This window comes from Hibiscus syriacus, unplaced genomic scaffold, assembly GCF_006381635.1.
Source record: "Hibiscus syriacus cultivar Baekdansim isolate YM2019G1 unplaced genomic scaffold, ASM638163v2 tig00110984_pilon, whole genome shotgun sequence".
NCBI classification, from domain to species: domain Eukaryota; kingdom Viridiplantae; phylum Streptophyta; class Magnoliopsida; order Malvales; family Malvaceae; genus Hibiscus; species Hibiscus syriacus.
Genome location: NW_024062938.1, coordinates 18,073 through 37,500, shown reverse-complemented (window position 1 = coordinate 37,500; position 19,428 = coordinate 18,073). Strand labels below are relative to the sequence as shown.

Genomic DNA, 19,428 nt, shown 5'->3' with positions numbered 1-19,428 from the left:
TTTATTTAAAAATGTGAAAGGATTAAAGGATAACAAATTAAATGTTGAAAGGCCAAACTGGTCAAAAAATTGTAAAAGGACCAAAGCGAGAATTTGAGTAAAGTAGAGAGGGCATTTTTAGGTATTAAGCCTTTATTAAATTAGCCTAAGCCGGCTGGGATATTTGATTATGCTATGGTGAAGTTTGGTTGGAATTATTTTCGTCACAAAGACTAACATGATGCCTTTGATATTCAAATACCAATATAACATTAATTATACACTTTACTCTTCTGTATAAATTCTAAATATAAAAATGTATATGATATTATGATAATAATATTAACATGTGAATTATTATTTTTGACACATACAAATATAAATATGTATATTAACTTATTAAAAGCTATGTAACATAATGAATCATCATTAAATTTATATAAACACATAATAGTTAATTTAAAAATTAAAATAAACGATGCTATAATACATTGGTATTAAAACAAAAATGACTAAATTGAATCAGAAATCGTAGTTTGAGTGGAGGAGAAATCAGATATGGCAATGCCATGCATGACTCAACTGGCATGGATAATGAAAAAGTACAGGATTAGAAAGGGTTAGCTTTAGAATACCCACTATCACCAATAAAGTACAAGTTTAAATAGGGGAATCATGACAGAATCGATGCAAGTTGAAGGTTCCTTATCATTAATAATACCATATCATCAACGCAATTATATAACCCAAGAGAAGTGAAATTTCCATTCGCAACCCTTCATATTAAAAGCTTAAAAGCATATCCGTATAGTTTTGAACTTAATGCCCCAAAGCTTAGGGTAAATACTTCCACCAGTCAATGCGCAACAAATTGCGTGTAATTGTTCCCCAACTGGCCAAACATAAATTCTACTACTAAATATACTATATATGCTTTTATGATAACATTCAGCTTGTCATCATCACCAACTAATAACCATAATAAAAGATAAATTTAACTTTTAGTCTATCTACTCTATATATTCTTTCAATTTAGTCCATAACTTGTTTTTCATTTGTGTTAGTGTCTGAAATTAAATTTTTAATCGTTTTGATGATACAAGACTCTAAGAGTATGTCGCATATCACAGTATCTGGGTGTTACATCATTGACCAGTTGTTTAATTTAGGGGCTAAACTTTGCTTTACCCCTTAATATTATCGGTTTCCAGCTAGGGGAAAACATCTGTTGGACGGCTGTGATTTTGTCCCCCGAGATGCCCGTGCACCCTAAGAACAACCTTTTCTTTTTAGTTTTAGAGTAGTTAAGAAGTTGAAACCTTTTTCCAGTTCCGTAGCTATCTGCTATGGTCATGCAAGAGGAAAATGCACGGGAGAAATTAATTAAAGAGAGAACACACGAGGATGGAATTCGAATATAAGGTTTTATTTTCATTTCATGCAGAGTAATTTACTGTGTACGTCCACCTAAACAGCCTTTTTGTCAAAAAGTGTGGACATATTTGATCAGATCATGTGAATAAACAGCAAGACTATACATCTCATATTACATCCTTTTCCTTTGTATGTTACATGTCAGGTGTATATTCTATGTTAGAGTTTCGTAATTGTTCCTTTTAATATTATTATCTTCAATATTTAAATACAACATTTTCATATTATACATACAATATGTGATTTCAAGTCTTAATTATCGCCTAGCGTGTTTCTATAAGAAATTTATATTATCTCTGACAATATAATTAATTTTTTTTTTCTTCTTAGAATAAAAGACTAATAGGTCAAACATTTAAAAAAGGGCAGTGATGAGTGGTCCATCGCAAGGTCAAGAGGGCAAATGTTTCAGACCCTTGTGTAGAGCTAGCTGTAAGGCTCTAAGGAGCAGGTGTGAACTTAAGAGATTACAAGTTCTTTCTTTAAACCAAATATGGCCCTATTCATAATAATTTTTCAAACTTTGTCTCTCCTAAACTTTCTCCTGGGCCAGCTTCATATTTCATTGTCCCACCCTCCTGCCAAACATACACCAAGTCTATGAAGATAGTCAAAGGGGGTTCATTGTCCTACAAGTCCTCAAACTATGTTCTAAACTTTAAATTGATCACTTAATTTCAAAACATTATAATTGAATCCTTAAATTATGAGTGTTGTATCAACCAAATCAAAACTCTCCAGCTATATTCATTAACTCGAGCATTAATGAGCAACTCAAATGATGTAGATCATATTTTAAACATACGAATGAGACTGTAAACACTTTTGTGTCAATTGCATATATTGCATAAATGTGATGTGTTAAAAGAATGAAAGAAATAATTCTCCTAAATTTTATAGACGCAATCTTTTCTAACATGTAGACTCAAGACGTTCATAGAGCAGATTTATGTCTTTACATATGGTCCATGTGTTTTAAATATGGTCCATTATTTAGATCCAATATGACCTTATAACCTAAAATGTTAATGATTAGACTGAACAGTAGTAATACTTTAAGGACTTAATTAGAATGTTCTGAATGTTTATGTTAAAATTTATGACCAACAACCTATTATGGTAGGTCAGAAATGTTTACGAGGCGCCCTAACAAAGAAATAAATTAGAAGAAAAATGAGGATGTGTGAAGAATACAAAGACTCTTAAATATATATATATATTCTAAAATTTTATAGATAACATCTTTTTATATTTATCGTCTATATAGTGAATTGTTTTCTCTTTGCATATGGTTTAAACATGAATTCCTTTAAACATTCCCTGTGTAGGTGGCGCACTCCCAAAGGTTGATTTGGTCTCTTTCATAGTATTAAAAAGTATTTAAAAATAAAAAATTTATTAATTATGTTGCCAAATATTGTCATTTTTCATGGATAGATTGAGGAGTTATCGAACTGTCTTCAAAAGGGACAAATACCCCAAATCCGTGAATCTCGACGGCATTTCTCACTAAGGCCACCCGCCGCCATTTGGTGAGAAAAACACTATAACATGCCTTAATAACACGCATGCAACTGGCAAAAAGTGGATGGATTAATTAGCTCTTAGTCCCTGTACTCTTTTCACATTTGGAATATAGACCCTCTATTCTTTTGATTTGACGCTTTAATTGTTATCAGGGTCAAAGAAATGTTGTTATATTGAACTATGTAGCATTCTTATGAATTAAAAAAAACGTGAAACCAATTTAAAGATGTGTGGAAACGGGGAATAAGTTAGAGGAGCGAGCAAGACCTTGCCAAAGTCGAATCCATGATAAAAAAAATTGAGAGGAATCAAATTATTGAACTTCGAGAGTATAAGGTCTTATTAACTATTTAAACTCAAAAATAGAAATAAAGTGTGATTTTTCTAACATTTAAACTTATAATGATCTAAATGTCACTATACCTAAATATTTGGAGGGCATGACCCATCCCACCACTTCTTTAGTTCCGTACTTGGGTCTTGGTCCCCAAAATAATAAAGTTCTGATTTAGTCCTTAGAAATTGTAAAAGTGTTAATTTAATATGTCTCTATATTGAATCCATGTAAAAGATATCGAATTATTTCTATGAAATAATACTAAAGATCTTCCGATTCCACATTCCACATTGCTTATTTAGCAGATTCCTTTTGAACTAAAAGTAGAGGATTAATTTTTAATATGCAAAGAGTAAACGGATCGTGAGCATAATTCGACCTTTCCATTCATCATGTTATATATTGGGTATATTATTATTAGAGAAGTCACGAGCTGAGAAGCCCTAACCGTTTCTTTTAGAGCCAACCAACAGTGTACAGGGTGTTCTTACTGCGCATTATAGGGTTTGCCTTCATTAATTAACCCTTATCTAATCCCTCTAATCAAGAGCTTAATATCACAAACTATCTATCATAGAATATGGAATTAACATAACATATTTTAATATTAAAACATCTATCTAATTAATTAATTTCCACTGAAAGACAATGGTCTTCTTTTGGTAAACTTGGCACCATCTTCGTTGTCATCATCATTATAATTAGTTTTGTTTGGTCACCATGAAGCTAGCAAATATTAATTTTTAATACGAAATATTAATTTACATACATGGAGGTCATTAGATATATATATATATATATATATATATATATATATAGTAAACAAGTGGGGCTTAGGGTTCATTTTTCTAGAGAAATAATAAAGTCTAAATATTCATTCCCTTGTTTGCTTGATCTCGGTAAACTCGGGATGACTTTCAAACCCTAAGTCTTCTTCGATCATCCTTGTAGACAAAGAGCTCCAGATTGTTGGAACATGGTAAGTTTCGATAGCTTCGAGGACTCCAGGACCAGCCTGAACAGCAACACAAGATGAAGACAACAGGATCGAGCCGAGAAACGGAGAGAGGGAGCAATGGCTCAGTTGAAGAAAATGGAAAGAAGTCTATTTCTGGATCCGTAAGGCCGTATAACGTTCGAAAACACCGAGACTCCGGTGGACGCCCGATCCCATCTTCGTTTGTTCATGCAGTTGAAAGGCTAGGAGGACAAGAAGTAAGATGATTAATCCCTCCAAAAACCTTCAATTTTCTGCTGATTTATGCAATAAAAAGTGTGCTTTATTGGCACAGGAGCAACACCCAAGTTGGTACTTCAATTGATGAACATCAAAGGCCTTAGCATAGCTCATGTGAAGAGTCATCTACAGGTTATTTTCTTTTTCGTCTTACTAAATTGTTTCATTGACTCTTGAATTTGGAGAGATCCTTTTTAACTAAATATCTCTAATTCATTTCGGTAGATGTATAGAAGCAAAAAGATGATGACCCAAATCAAGGTGAGTAATAGCTTAATTCATTCAATCTATAGATTTTAATGATTTTCAAGGTTTATGGAAGTGTATATGTATTGCAGCTATGTCAGATGGAGGGCTTTGCTTTGAAGGTGGAGATCATCACCAACATACGAATTCAGCCATCTTCCCATGCGCCACGGTTTCAATTATTGGAATCCTTCAAGTTCCCGGTATGAAAAGAGGTTACCGAGATGCACTGATTATATATAATTCTATGCACAACCAATTAATCCATAGTTTTGGTTCTAATTACGTAGGGATGGGCAAAATGTGTACAGTTCAGTTGCAGAGAAGCTATTTCAAAGCTGCAACAACAATTCACTTAGCATTAGTTCAACGCAAGCAATGGGGCCAAGCAGAACAATGTGCTCCAATTATTTCACGCATCGAGGCACGGTACTAAAGAGGAAGACGATGGAGTGCAACATTAACCAGACATAGATTTGAACCTGTCCTTGAAACTAACAACGACATCAAACAATGATGGAGTTGAAAAGGGTTGGATGATAGCACTTTGTCTCTTTCGTTGGCTTCGTCTTCTTCATGGCTCAGTGGTGGTGATGGTAAGAGGCAGGCGAGGACGACAATGGAAAGTACTCTAGATCTCACTTTATGAATGAGACAATTCTGAGTGAGATCTTGAAGTACTTGTGTCTGAATGCACTGGAATAAAATCGGTGAATTGATCATCATAGATATATATATTGTTTCGATTATATTAAAATCAAATGTGAATCATTGTCGAAATACCAGAACGTTCACAAAAGGCCAATTATCAATCAAATCAACCCCCGCTTTGTTTCAATTTTCTTCTTTTTGTTGTTCCCATTGTTCGTTTGTGCATGGATTCCGAGAAAAAATAATAAATTTGAGCATTGCTAGATATGCTCGTTGGGGAGCTAGCCTAGTTTATGTCTTTGAAACTAGGTTGCCACTGTAAGGAAAAGACAACAGTTTATGGAGTTTTGTATTAACGAAAACAGGATATAAGTGACTAAAAAATATTAAAATTTCAGGGCAGTCGTCCAAACTGTGTTAGAGGGAATCAAGGAGAGATCCCTGCTGCATCTTCTTTTTTTTAATTCTGTCTTTTGCTAGAGTGACACTCAAGTTGTTTGCTGAATGCACACATGTTTTATATATGAATTATAGAAAAATCTGATAATACAAAACATGCACTTGAAGACGCCTCCCCAGCCTTGAACGTCGACTTCTCCGACAGGGAGCCATGCATTTATAGCAAATTTTGGTTACAGCTTTTGTGTGTTGTATTAATATGACGACTGACTTTCTCCACATTTCACCGTCAATTTTGGCATTCATGCCAAACCAAAGTCTTGCGTGAGGACACTTCATTTATTTATTTCTGATGTACACTTAATTCCATGCTACTCTTCAAAGCCTGAACCCATAGCGGAGAAAAACATCAATAACGTAAATGATTGAAGTGGAGATACTGACAAAATTTTGCATCTCAGTATAATACAAGGACTCGGAGAAGAATTTAATTTAGGGTAACTACACATAATATCTAAACTTTCAGTTTTGTCTTTTTAATACCTAAACTTTCAATATTTTCAAAATCATACCTTACGCTTAGTTTTTGTTTCATTTTAGTAACCCACCGTTAAAAACTAAATGGTCAGTTGATGGGGAATAGCTCCTGTGGACGGACGACCAATTCGACAGTGGACCACGAGAGAATGACGAATCGACCAACATAGTCCAATTTCAGGTCCCATTTGACAGTTGGACAAGACAACAAAGAGTTGAAGAAGAGTCCAACGTCGATTTGGGTAGATTGAGGTTTTCGTTGAAACAGAGGCCGAAATCACGCTCAGAGGATTGAAAAGATGCGAGCTGAAAGTTTGAGTTTTATCGGTCGCGGATGCGACGATCGGTGAATATAGACGTGGCGAGACGAGCCCATCCGTTAAGTTTTTAACGACGGATACTAAAATGAAACAAAAGCATGGTTTTCAAAAAATTAAAATTTAGATACTAAAAGGACTAAAACTAATAATTTAGGTACTAAACATACAATTTACCCTTTGATTTACTAGGTTTAATGGTAGCCTAGACTAAGATCCAAAAGTTAATTGTGGACTGAAAGAAATGTAAACCCAATCAAACCCTATAAATTTTGCCTATTGAGCCCAGCGGAAAAGCCTAGAATGAACCCAGAAGGGGCCTTGAACTCAACACAACTGACAAGACCTAGATTTTCACCGGCATGGGCCACAAGAATGGATGAGTATTGCATCCAACTGAGTTAAATTGAATGAAAAATTAAGTTGGTCGCGTTATAAATATGTTTTATTATTTATATTTTATATTTAAATTAAGTAGTAAATATATTTTATTTTATATAAATTTAATTATAAATAATATATTAATTTATTTTAATTTAAACGATTATCTCTGGCTATCAACGTTAATTATCTAGCAGGAGTATTTATCGGCTAGGTTGAAAGCAAAGGACGAAGTGGGGACTCATGACATCTTTATGTGTTTCTTCGTGTATATGAGTGTTGACAACTTTTTCCTTCAGGTCACGTGGAGATAAACATAGTCGACGATTTTTGGGCTTATTAGACGTGTGGCGCCCATTGGGGTAATTGCCCGTGACTCATCTAGCCAGGTTTAGGAGAATTGACGGTGTCCTCTCCAAGTTGTGTTGCATCTGGACAAATAGAAATTCACGCTCTCAATGTTGGCTTGTCTTTGACGAGAGGGAATCACTGGACTCATGTGTCTTCGAATCTGATTCCATGGTCTTGGTTAATAAGTTATCCCAGCCGGAGGAGGACATATCCACCCTTGGTTTCCACATCAAGGAAGCTTGAGAGTTCTTAGATGCCAACGAGAATTTTTTATTCAATTTATATCTCGAACTTGTAATACTCACCCACAAATTAGTCTCTTCGACTCTTGTTCTTGGAAAGCTTTGCAGTTTGACTCATTGCCTCTAATGTATCTGATAACATAATTAATGGTAATATAATTTTTAGGGCACCTTTTCTTTTTATAGGAACTAGACGGATTTTTAACGAGACCCATCATTCTTTCAAGAAAAATGTATTATATATATAGTATTTAATAAAAAAATCATCTAAAATCATATAATATATATTTATAATATTATTTATTTAAATAGATAAAAGGAAATAATTATTAAAAATTTATAATTTAGAAACAAATCGAATAAAATACAAACTAAAAGATTATTAAAAAATAAGTTTTTTTTTTGTTTTAAAGTTGAACTTGTATTGCATTCTTCTATCGTTGAGGAGTATGTAATTAGATTTGATAAAAAAATGTACTTAAAATAAAACATAAATTAAAAAAATATGTAAATCAAAGATCAAATAATAAATTAATCAAATTATTTAATTTAAGTAAAAATATAGTTTTATTATATAATTATTTAAACTTTAAACTCAATTTTAGTTTAAATTCAAATTATAAATTTGAGTAAAAAAAATAAAAAATTTGTTTTCTTTATGAATCTAATGCTGTTTTATTCATTTCTAACCCCAACAAATGTAAACAAGAAAATCCATGGTGATCTGAATTTTGAGGACCATGATGAGGTTATTAATCTGAATTTTGAGGACCATGAGATGAGGTTATTAGATCGGTCCTGACGGACAATACAGCCCACAAAGGAAAGAAAAGTAGGAACATGTTTGACAGTTAAGTTTTGAGCTCTCTTCACTTGCTGTTTTTCTCCGCGTGTGGCTGGGTATGCTTCCACAATCTATTCTTATCCTCTTTTCTCTCAACTTCCCATTGTAATCAATGGCAACCACCACAAAAGTCCTTCTTCCCTTCTCCTTCTTAACAACAATCGCAAAAACTAACCATTTTATCTGCTCTTTTAACTCCAAAAAACCATCTCTTTTCCACCCTTTCCCTCCCCTAACTTTCTCTCTATCACTTCCTCTTGTCCATCTTTATCACTCCACGCGTGTCCCACCGCGCCTCTAGAGTACGCGCCACCCGCTCCGGAATCCAAAATTCCATCTAGAAATCTCCCTCCTAAAAACTCTCCGCTCAAAGCTCTCGTCTTCCAAAACCTGAAGCAGAAACTTAAAGTTCTCGACATTGATGACCAAGTCAACAGTTTTTTCAACACCCAAGGTTGTAAATGTTTCTGGGTTCACTCAGTTTGGGTTTAAACCTGTCGTTCTCATTACATGCTTGATCGCAGCCGGTCAAGACCAGGTGCGCCACATGGGTTTTGGTTTCGAATAAAAGGGAATTCAGTGAAAAGCCGGTGAAGACTGCGCTCTATTCGTTGGTCCAAATGATTCAGAAATGGTAATCGAACAATGGTCGAACGATAGTGTTTGGTTCATGATGAAACTCAGGTCTTTAAATACTTGTTGAAGGTTTTAGGAGAAAGTTGAGGAGTTCTACGGTTGCATGGTGGAATCATAGGGTAAGTTTTCTAATTATTTTGGAATGTTATAAAGAGTTTTTTAATTATAACTCTTTATTACAGATAACAGATAATGGTGCTTCAGCTCCTTGCCCAAAATTCCTTCAAATTCATACAACAATTCATGAATCAAGGAATGCGGAAATTCATCCACCTACTGGATGTGACCTTTCTTCAAACACTGAATATGCATCTCAAGCAGCTTTATGGGGATTGAGGTTAGTGTCAATGCTAGTTTCTTTGTTTAAGTACAAGTTTTGCTTGAATAATAAGATTTTATCTGTTTTAGGGTATGCCAGACTTGGGTGAATATATCCTTTGGGAGGCTCAGCTGATAGGCTCGCTTGGTATATTCCGAAACGGTGAAATGTCTTCCGGCCGTGATGCTTCCGTATTGTGGAGGACATTGTTGGAAGGTCTTACAAGAGATCTTCAGGTATGTTATATTTGGTTTGGTTGTATTTTCTTTTTCGTTGTTTATGAATTGTTGCATAATTGCAAGGCTAGGGAGTTTCTGTATTTCAAGCTGTATGGTAAACAATGCATCACTCCGGTTGCGATCATGACATGTTCGGCTATGAACAACCACAAGCATATCACTCACTTTGCGAAAGACTTGGATGATTTGGCGAGCCGGGAGAATTTTTGACTCTTTGAACAGGTTTGCAATTGAAACTATTAGGCGATCATTAGTAATATCGTGCTCATTACCAATTGATGTCTAATTTGTCAGCCTCTAGTCCCTGCTGTAAGTGCAGAAGACGGCAAATGGCTGGTCAGAAAACCATTTTGTCAGTACGCAAACTCGGTGATCATGGCATAATCTGGAAATTTGCTAACGACAAAGGTATTTCAATGGTTTTATGATCACAGAAGGAAAGCTACTGTTCGGCAAGTCAGGTTAGGCATATTTACTATATTTCGAAACTTGTTCGCGTCAGATGGGATATGTATTGGTTGCTGAATTTTAAATCGCATCGCAGTGTTTGCAGTAATCGTGGCTGCTACGGATGTGACCCTCTTGGCATTGGCAAGGATCGGTTTACATCATGCCTCATGGGAAGGTATGTTCATGGTAAGAAACACCAATATAAGGTGTTTTGCTAATCTTCTATTGTTCTGAATCCAGTGTAACAGAAACTCGGGTTTGCGTCCTGCAAGAGGAACTTGGGGCTACAGAAGGAATCAATGTTCTAATCGAGGAGAATCTCGATGAGAAGGGGCATATGGTCTTTCATGCATTGAATACACCGAGTTCGATAAGTACAGAACCACAAGTGGACCTCCTTCACCTAATAGGTACACTATTATGCTTGCTATATCTGTCTTGCGGTTATTACTTATCGTTTTGAAACACTTAATTTCAAGCAATTAAGTCAGAAATCTCTCATTTTTGTGTGTCAAGTTTGCATGCAGAGTTCCCAGGCCAATACCAACATTCTTTATGTGGATTTACCTTCTGTCGAGTTAGTTGGATTGGCAAAAAATAAACGAAGTTTACCTGGCATAGTTTTAATACAAAGAAGTTTATTGTATATACGGATTACTTGGAAACAGGCACAAGTTCTTGGTATGTATCTCTTTGCTTGGATAGCTAGTTTTTGTGCCATGTAGGATCGTGTTCCTCTTCAACATATTTGAAATTATTAATCAAAAAAAGGATACCTAATAAACGAATGAATAACTGACACGGATTCAAAGAGATAAAAATCGAATGCCTGCAAGCTCTTTTAGTTTTCTAAAACCAACCGTAACGCCACTTGGATTCCTTTACTGCAGTGTCTCCGGTGGCAGGCTGGAGTGCACTATGCAAAACATATCCATCTAGATGTTACAAGGATGTCGAAGGTATGGTATTAGTGAGTTCAACTGTGACTTCTCTTGTTATTCATGCTTTATCATCTGGTTAACATCACGGTTATGTGTGTGTACAGATAAATTGGATACTTTTATTGTTTATAATGAACGGAGAAGGGTTACATCATCTGCTAAGAAGAAAGAAAAACTGTGGACACATCGCTTCACCAGGTAGTTTTTTTTAATATTCTTCATTCGCACCCTTGTTTTCTATAGAAACATACTTACGTCTGATTTCATTGCAGACTCCTGATGGTTCACTGTTGGGTATCATGTGGAATTCCTCTGATCTTCTTTCTCAATGTGATATTGATATTCCAGAGGTATTTCCCATATTGCCGGAATCTGTTTGAATCTAATGAGTTAGATTGTCGGTATATCTATTTATTATTTACTAAATTTTTTCGTTATGACGGGCAATATTGTTAATCATGCAGGTTGAAAGTAATGACAAGTATGTAGACTCTGGACCGCCATTTCTCATCTTTCTTTTTCCGGTACTCGGACCAGTTGGGAGGTCACAGGCAGAAAGTAAGTATTCCAGATTTTGCAACTCAACTGCTACCTTATTGCTTCTTTTGCATTCGGTGAAGTTGTTCTATGACCTAGTTGATAGACTAGCATAAATCCATCTCCGGAAACATTGCCGTTAACTTACAAAGTTCCAGCAATGAAAGCTTTAGCGTTAACCATATGGAGTAATAACATTGTTTTATTTTATACTTTTACATCACGTGTTAGTGAGAGAAGCTGGAAACTATTCTCTCCTCCGACATTCAACTGTTGTCCACCGTCGTCGTCCGCCACCCACCGCCGCCGTCAGCAGTCCGCCTCGCACTCCGACCACCGTTTTGATGCCGTTTTTACAGGGAGGATCGCCGGCCCACGGTGATTTCAAATCTGGCTTAGATTCATGATAAATTCTATCGTCGCAGATCTTGACGAAGCCCTCTGCCGATTCTAGCCGCTTCCCGCCGTCCGTGCTCAATACGTTGCACCACCGGACTCAGCGTCTTAATGCGACCAGAACCACCTTCCAAGTGTGAGAATCGCTTCTATTCTCCATTTTTCTTCCAGTGAACGGGTTCGCAGAAAATTTATTCCATTTCCTCCTTTCTGTTTATTTCCAGACCTCTCCATGGAACCCCAACCCCCGTCTCAGCCCAGGCGACCTCGAAGGTCTGTTGCAACAGATGTGGTGGATGCTCGAAGGTCTGCTGCAACAGATGGTGTGGATGCATCCTCTGCGGGTCACCGTTCTGTTACTCCTTCAAGGTCTGCTGCAGTCGCTGTGCACCCCACTCGTACTCCCTCTGGACCAGACGAAGCAACAACTTCTTCCTTCTTCGGCAAGGAAAAACGAGGGAGAATGAAAAGGAGAGGACTAAGCTGCGGAAAACGAACAGGCGAGCCTTCACCACGTTTGCTGGCCGGTTTGAGGCAATACGTAATTTCCATATTTCAGAGCGTTCTAATATGAACGATGTACTGGTCGCCTTGGCCCCGTGAGGCAAGCTGGACAGTTGAGGCCGACGGTACTTCCTACAGGCCTCTTCTACACCCCAAAATTAGCAAAGTTTAAGAGCAGTTTCAGCGAGCTCGGGTGATCGTCCTCTCCCAACCAAATCTATGAAAAAGGTTCTGTTAAAGGAACATTAGACTTTCACCACCTGCTGTTAGGATTGAAGACATGGTATGTTTCCTTCGCAAGGTGGGATTATAGGATTGAGAAGATTTCGTCAGGGGAGGCAACTCCGTTCTTTCTGCTACTGATGTAGTTCACCATGGAACCAGGGAGTTAACAAGAAGGAGTTTGCCAATGAAAAATCTTCTGAAGTAGTGAGAAAGAGAAGCAACGGTTTTCAAAACCGGTGGAAGAAGCTCATACAAATGGTACTAATGTTTATAGAAGTGGATGCGTCACGTTATTCATTGAGAACCTACCGGAGAAGATCCATTTGAAGAGACTTAGATATATTTTGGCACACACGGACAAGTTATTGATGCCTTCATTCCCAAAAAAAGAAGTTCGCTTTGGGTTTATTCGCTATGCTACAATCGAGAAGCAAGGAAACGATTTCTTTGATGAATGGTAATCATATTTATGGCAAAATTAGAGTCTCTTTGGCTAAATATAAACCCCGACAGTTTTACTGGCGTAAGTCCTTGACAATTGTTCAAAGTAAGTCTGGGTGGGAAGATATTTCGAGGAATAAACACTGTGAAGTTGAGGGTGTTGTGGATGAAGATAAACTTCAAGTGTTGAGTAACTGTCTTGTGGGGTGGTGCAAGAACTTTATCAAAATTGGTAATCTTGCTAACCAGATTCAAGCCAAAGGATTAGCTGGTTTTCACGCTAATGAGAGCTGCTGGAAATGTAGTTCTTATGATTTTTGAAGACCATGATTCGTTGAGAAGCGTGAAGGATGATAAGTTAGAGACTCTAACAGAATGGTTTTCAAGAGTGAAAACTTGGTCGGAGAGCCTAGTGGTGGAATGTCGTCATGTGTGGGTAGTTTGCGAAGATATTCCTTTTCACGCTTGGAATTGAGATACCTTCAAAAACATTGCAACTAAGTGGGGCAAGTTAATTGCAATCGACAGCAGTTGTGAGTTTCCTACGTCTTTTGATAGAGCTAAAATCCAAATACTCACTAAGGCTCAAGGGAGAATTGATGAGTTGTTGGAGTTGAAGGTTGGTGCTAATTTATTCAAAATCTTGGTGCATGAAGTTGATCCTTTCTTCAAACCTGACTCTTGGGTCTCTGAAGATTGCAATGTCTCTTTAGAACTTGTTCTTCTAGTTGGGTCGTGATTGTCCTACAGATGTTTTCAGATGCGGTTTTTAGTTTGTGGTTGTAATTGTTGGTTTTTTATTTGCTTGTTATCTTTCATCTTGAAGTTTATCTTAGAAATAGGGTTATGGTCTTAGGGGCTTTTTGTTTGAAGATGGAAGATTATTAGGTGATATGGTTTTTGTAATGATGTATATTCCTCTTTGAGGGTTCGGTGCTACCACTTGTAATTGGTATTCTATTTAATAAAATATGAGGCACTCTTTTTTCCTTCCAATGTTCTTCAACATACTTCTAAGTATGTGGAAGAATACGAAGGGAGTTTTTAATGAGACCTCCAACTTCTATAAAAAAAAAGTAATAATATTGTTTTGTTTTCTCGGTTTAGTGGGGGATCCATCTCTAAGGGCTCGGAGATACAAGTCGAAGTAGCAGAGTTCTTGTGGAGAAACGTTCAGGTCCATACTATCTTGATAGACGGCTTCACTAATGCATGCTATTTCATTATCTTTTACACTGATACAGGGTTTTTCCTCAGATCGAGGGGAGCATGAATATTGCGGCGGAAAACACCATGGGCTCAACTAGGGCCGACGACAAAGGTGAACCAATATTACAACACGGGCACAGGTTTTGTATTGCATGCTTTTGTGAATCTTCAAAGATCAATAGTTATCAATTCTCAGGTTCAAGAGTGAGTTCATGTATGCAGGTGCGGAAGATGCAAGTTACATAATGTAAAGATACTGAATGACGGAATAGACTGGACTTTACCGGAAAATGTTTATTGGAAGCATGACTTTCATCGTTACGAGGCACTTAGGTCATAATACAAGGAAACGCCGAGTTTGAGACCAACGATGTTGCATACAGGTTATTTCTGATAACAATTATCCCGTTCTTGGTACTTCTCTTTAAATGGTTTCATCTGTTCATACTTGGGTCGATTTTCCAGGTCAAAACTCCATTTTTGTTTTTCTTTTCGTTTCATGCAGGGAATCATGTATTTGAAGTCCCAGATGGCTACAAATTGAAGATTACTTCCGGAGATCCAGGTTTTTATCCCTCTAGCTACTGTAATCCGATTTTCCAAGCTTGCTGCTATGCTTATAGAATGAGCTCGATTTTGACACGATCTCAGGTTTAGCTGTTCAGTTGGACCCCATGCCACCAAATCTGATGGATAGCGGTAGCTGGTTCTGGAAATACAATATCAATGGCACTCATATTTTCCTCGAATTGGTCGACTTGTAAAAATCATTGCCTTTCGTTATGTGAGTCATGGTTCACGAATGCCGAGCTTCGACCACTATAGTTCACATTGGTTGAACATATAATGTAAGATGTTAACTGTAAAGTTATGTTAATATATCCGTGTATTCATTTCAATCTGCTTACCTGTTTTTTTTTTCTTTGAGAAAGTTTTGAAGAATCAAGATGATTTGAATCAAGCTATAGCTTTGAGATTCATTTACAGTAAATATGTTTTTCACGTTGTTCTTACGAAATCGACAAATTTACACTCTGAGAAGTTTGTGATGTTATCCGACAGGATTGTGAGATTGTGAGCAGCATCTGTTGAGTAATCTAAGCAGTGCATCGGCTTTTCTTCGAGCTTTTGGAGATCCATCAGCAACCAAGCTTTGTAGCGAAGGAATGCTTCGCGGATTTATCAAAGCCGCCTCGCGACTTCCTCTCCACTGTCTTTGCACAACCCAAGCAAAAGCGTTATCGAGTTCTCCTTCCCTTTGGCCGATCCGAATCTCAAGAGATCGATAAGAAGAGGCACCAAAGCTCTACTCTTTTTAATATCTTCAAGCCCTTGAGGACAACTCAAGAGTAGAGTCAACACTCCCAAGGCATCATCTGTTATGCCTGCTTTGTCATCCATCAACAATTCAATCAGCAAAGGAACTGCCCCGGCAACCACAATGTTTGCTTTGTTAGTGCCTTGAAGTGCGAGATGGGATAATGCTGTTGCGGCATCCCTTTTTCCGGTCATCGTTCCTTCTCTGAGGAGGCCAATGAGGGCCGGAATTGCTCGGGCATGAGCTCCGATGGCTACCTTGAAGTCATCTATCATCGACAGGCTAAAAATTGCAGCTGCTGCATTCTCTCTTGCCTCCATGGTTTTTCCCAATTCCAACACTTCGACTATGTTGCCGATTGCTCCGGCTGCCATTATTAAGATTTTATTATTATCGAAAATGGAAAGATTAAGCAAGGCATGACTGCATTTTCCTGGATTCTCGGATCATTGGAAGTTAGCATCGTCACGAGAACGGTATAGCTCCTGCCTCTGCGATTATCCTTCGGTTATCCATCCCGGTTTTTCGCTAGCAACCTCAGCTCATATGCTGCCTGCCTTTGGATATCAAGGGAACCCATTGCTAACTTCCCGACCAAAAACTCGGCGGTCATTTTGACAGAATCAATGGCCACTTTCGTAGCAGAAATGTGATCAACGGTTTTCTCAGATGCTTTTTGCTTGCTATTAATCTCCGACTCTGATACATTCGATGAGCATTCTGTTATTGGAATATTGTTCTCTTGACACCATTGATGCACTAAGCTCTTGAGTGCATAGTTGGGTATGAGGGCCATATGAATCAACCTCTGCCCGCTTTTCGGACATGTATGGTGTCCGTTGTTGATCCATTGAGCTATTGAGTTCCGATCATATGTATGTCCCGACGCTACAATCACTGGATCTTTCATCCAATTGAGTGAGATCGGACAGCGAAACTCGTCAGGGATATTAAACAACATTGATTGAGAAGACGAAGACTGATCAATATTTCTACTTGCGGAAACGCTAGACTGTTTGATGTCATCTTTCGCGCTTTCTTCATTAATAACCATGGATTTCGAATAAGAAACGAGTGATAGGAGATTGTTTATGTTGGAAACAACCATCAATCCACCGTACCGGCCTGCTTTTGTGCTTCAGCCTCAAGCTTCGATATTTCCTCCTCGTAATCCAACGAGCCTCTCAGACCAATGCTGCTAAAAACATGTTTCACGCTTTGAAGTCGATCGGACATCGATTGTTCTTATCATTGTTGTAAGCCATTAATCTGAGAAGCTCATCCCTTTGTTGAACCTCACTCGGATCGACGAATAATTCGACCCGTTTCACTTGCTTATGAAGAAGCTCCACCTGTTCTCTGATATCTGCAGTTACATTAAGCAAACTCAAAGGCAAAATATCCAATGCCCGACCAATCTCCTTCACCAACACAAAGAACTGATTCGATGCTGTCTCTGTTTGAATCAGTCCCCAAAGGGAACTACCATCTTTGCAACCTTCCATCAACAATTTAACTCGACGGATCACCGAGAAAAGCTCGGTGAGACACAACACCGATGATGGAGGGAGTTGTGTGGTAGTAGTAGTAGTACTACTGCTGGTTTCCTTAATTTCTTCAAACAAAGATGTAAGAACTTGATCCTCCTTATCATTGTCGAAATGTTCCTTCCTTGTACAAATGGAAGCTTTTCGATTGAGGACACTTCATTGGACAAACGAATCAATGATTCCAACAAGACCCGGATGGCAAAAAACCAGAAGATCCCGTCATTGTTTTTAATCTTCCTCAACTCAACTCAATGAGGTGACTCGGTTTCTGTAATCATCGCCATGGTTTTCATTGTAAAAAAAGGCTTTATTACAATCTTAGACGCAACTTGGGCTTTGACATAAAGAAATTATTAAACAAGTTGCCTGAAATTTTGACTGTTTCTGGTTGTACAATGAAGAAAAGACAAGGTGGGTGCCAGAGGATGAAGTATGACTTACTAGGCTGCTGCCATTTGGAGGGTTCCCATGGTTTGAAGGGTTTGTTATATTCCCTTCCATTTTTATTATTCACAAACTCAATTATTTACGAGGCTGCTCATTTCTTGTGTTTGTTAGCTAGCTTTTAAGATGGTGAAACTCTTGTATTAGTCCCTGTACTTAAACGTAAGTGGATTTAGTCCATATACTCTAATTTGGTTACTTTGGTTCTAAGCCAAACAATGGTCATTAGGTTTAAATATATCCCAAGTCCCTAAACTATTTGAAATTTAAATTTGGTCAGTGTACAGAATAATAAGATATAGCTTTAAGGGTAGGAATACAATTCAACCCAAACAAAAATTGTAAAAGTAAAATTTATCATGCATTGTTTCTTCAAAGCCTTCTGTTGGTCAAGTTTGAAATCAATTCACACATGGAATGTGTAAGTCATAATTCGAATTATTTTAAAGTGGGATAAAGAATAAAACAAAAAGCCTCCAGTTTGGTTTGTAAATTTGGACCAAGTAATTCTGTAACCAAACTGATTCTGGAAGGACTCAATTTGGTTATAATATGAGTCAAATCAGACAGAACAATTACTTTAATTAATTTTCTCGTTTTCTACTTTTCCAACTGCTTTTTTTTTATTGTGTTACTTTTTATTTGGTGAGTAAGAACACGAGAGACAAAATCTCGTCTCAAAATAATATCGACTATTATTGGGATTCGATCAACTATGTAATAAATGACATTTTATAATTATTTTAAGCAACAGTCGAAAGATCCTTAATAACAACATAATGGGGACTAAAAAAACCATAAAATCAAATTAAAATCAAAACTTACATCAGCTCCGAAGTATGGGAATTCTTTAGGGTTTTGTGAATGAGTGATGGTTTGAGGCCACCGGCCCTGGCGGCATTGGGGCAGTCTGGCCCACTGTTTGGAAGCCGATCGGGAGGGGAAGAGGAGGTTGGTTTGTAGATTGTTGGTTTCGGTGAGTCAGAATTAGGGTTGTTGATGACGTAGTTATGCATGCAATGGAGACGCTTGGGGAAGTGACTGATGCCCGTGCTATGAAGAATTGTGGGGCGGGAGAAGGGCTGTGGATAAAGTTCCACTGGTGATGAATACTACCGGTAGTATGGGAGGTGGACAATCGTACGCGGATAGGCTAGTTGGGAGAAGGTTTCGAATCGTTCTTTGTTCCCTGAATTATGCGAAGAAGAAGTGGTTATTCAAGATGGAGACGTAGTTGTCGATCGGAGAGGTACATATCCTATCATCCATTTTCGGACCGTGTCCATGACTCTATTGATCATAATATGAGGAAGACGATCATTGTTCATCTCTTAGGGAATTCGATTGGCTATAGAGCGTTGTGGAACAAAATCGATACACTTTGGCTACCCCAAGGTCATTTCCAATTGATTGATCTGGATAACGACTATTTTTTGGTAAGGTTTGAATTGGAAGGTGATTACACGAAAGTATTAACGGAATGATCTTGGGTGGTGTTTGGAAGCTACTTAACAGTCCAACCGTGGAGTTGCAATTTTGGCACTGCGGAATCCGTCTCAGATTATTGCATGGATCCAACTTATGGGTCTACTGTATCGTTACTATAGTAAATCACTTTTTCGACTCTTGGCAGTTGAAATTGGCAAGGTAATTAAGATAGATTATAATACAAGAGTTGAGGAGAGGGGGAAGTTTGCGAGGCTGGTTGTTGCAGTGGACCTGACTAAGCCCCTGCTG

At 37.6% G+C, this 19,428-nt stretch overlaps 2 pseudogenes; one reads left to right on the top strand and one right to left on the bottom strand.

Moving 5' to 3' along the window:
• Nucleotides 1–8,749: 8,749 nt before the first annotated feature.
• On the top strand, nucleotides 8,750–15,559 carry LOC120148668 (annotated as a pseudogene).
• LOC120148667 lies at nucleotides 15,431–17,470 on the bottom strand (annotated as a pseudogene).
• Nucleotides 17,471–19,428: the final 1,958 nt, after the last annotated feature.